Raw genomic sequence first — 2307 nt, 5'->3', positions numbered from 1 at the left:
CCACCCTTCCAGTGCCCCTCCTGACCCTGCTGTTTGTCCCTCCTCCCCAGCATCAAGTACATCATCGGGAAGGACACCTGGGTAGAGCTGTGGCCTGAAGCGGACGAATGCCAAGACGATGAGAACAAGAAGCTGTGCAGGGACCTGGCCAGCTTCAGAGAGAGCATGATCGTCTTTGGCTGTCCCAACTGAGCCCCCCTCCAGCACCCCTCAATAAAGCTTCAGTTGTATTCCATGTGATCTCCCAAAGTCTGGAGGTCTTTGTGCGATGGAAAGCAACAAGCAACCGCTCTGTTCCCTTGCTGCCTCACCTGCATCTCAGCTCAGTCCTTACTTGAAATCCCCAAGAATCTCATTTGCATTCTTGCCTGTGCACTTATGCCCTCACCATCCTCACCTGCAGCTCACTGCCCCCTCACCTGAGTTCTCACCTACTTGCTTACTGGCCTTCTTACTGCATCCTCACCTGAATTTTTCTCACATTCTCATCTGAATTTTTACCTTCTCTCTTACCTGCATCCTCAACTACATCCACCTGCATTTTTTTGCATCCTCACCTGGCCACCCACCTACATGTCTGTCCGTAAACTTACCCTTACCTTTACTTATATTTTCACCTGCATCCACACCTGTTCTCATACTCCTCATTCACTGCTCACTATCTCCAGTGGCATTCTCACCTGCATTCCCTTTTGTCCTCTAGGCTCACCTCCCAGTCAGCACTTTCTAGATTGGCCTGAGCAGACTCTTCCATGCTTATGTAGGACCCAGTGGGGAGGCTATGCCCAGGTGGGGGCAGTATGGGGCAGGCAGGGTGATATTCCTGATGGGGGAGCCTGCGTGAGTGATGAGAAGGCATGAGTCAGCAGATGAGGAGAGAGTGCCTGGGCTGTTGTGGTCACAGCATCACCAGAACTGAGTGGGGGAGGGGATGACAGCCACCAGGTTGAGTGGAACTACTGGTTGCAAAGTGAAACTGGAACTCCAAAGGCCTCATCTAGTCTCTAGATCCTCGAAGTTTTTTTCTATGAAAAAGTTAATAAGCTAGTGTCCTCCTCGGCCCTGCTAGCAAGACGAGCAGAAGGCACACGTGTGGACGATTATTCTTCAGATTCCGCAACGTTTGTCACCCGGGAGCCTCCTGCTGCCCTGGGAGCCGTCAGCTGCCTCAGTGGCCCCGACTCTGGGGATCTGTGCCCTGCTGCCCATGGGCACCGGCTCGCACAGCCCCTGAAGCCGCTGGTTCTCGGCCATTTGCGAGGACTCTTGACCGCAGCTGTTCCCAGGCATTTGTGCCTGACCTCTGACCTTTTTCTGGACCTGTCACTCCCTCAGTGCCATGCCTACCTTTGCCTAAATGCACTTCCTACATTTCTAGTCCCCAATGACAGAGGCTGTCCTTATTGATGATTTATTTCCCCAGCACCTGATCAGAATTCGGTCATTAACCTACAGATTGGACTTTAAAAGCAGTTTACCTTATCCCAGCCAGTGTGGCTCAGTGCTTGGGCATTGATCTAAAAAACCAGGAAGTCACAGCTTGATTCCAGTCAGGGCACATGCAGCTAAATTCCCAGTAGAGGGCATGTGGGAGGCAGCTGATTAATGATTCTCTCTCATCACTGAAGTTTAGATTTTTCCCTCTGCCTTCTTCTCTTATATATATATATATCATAGAGAAATATGTTAATTAACTGGGATGCTGTAACGGGTTGACCGGACAGGATATTGCATGTGCAGCATTGCGGGAGGGGTGACAGGGGCCTCCGTGAGGGTGGGTGGAGCCTCATGATTTCAAATCATGCTCTGGGCTCCATATATATATATATATATTTGATAAAGCAGTTTATGTTTGATAATGTGGGTGGGTCTCATCCAACTTACTGAAGGGATGAAGAGGAAAAAAATAAATAGGGTTTCCTGAAGAATAAGGGATTCAAGACAGCAGTGTAGAAATTCTAGCCTTCAGACTAAAGGCTGCATCAGCTCAACTGAATCTCTAGCCCACTGGAGATTTCAAACTTACTGAGCCACACAATTGCATGAGCCAACTCCTTAAAATAAATCTCTGTTTCTCTGTCTTCCCGTATACAAATAGACAGATGATCCAGATTAAATACAGATATAAATTAGATACAGAAACCCCTGCCTAATGCAGATGGTCAGGGAAGTCTCCTGTGAAGGGGGCGGTTCTTGAGTCAAGACATAGATGACAAGGAGGAGGTGGAAAAGACTGTTTCAGGCAGAGGGAACAGCACATGCAAAGGCCCTGAGATACCTGTTGCAGGGTGAGCAAGGGTACAAGGA

The sequence above is a fragment of the Myotis davidii genome, unplaced genomic scaffold (assembly GCF_000327345.1).
Source record: "Myotis davidii unplaced genomic scaffold, ASM32734v1 scaffold1367, whole genome shotgun sequence".
NCBI classification, from domain to species: Eukaryota; Metazoa; Chordata; class Mammalia; order Chiroptera; family Vespertilionidae; genus Myotis; species Myotis davidii.
The sequence above is the reverse complement of the archived record's forward strand: the minus strand, read 5'-3'. Positions refer to the sequence as shown.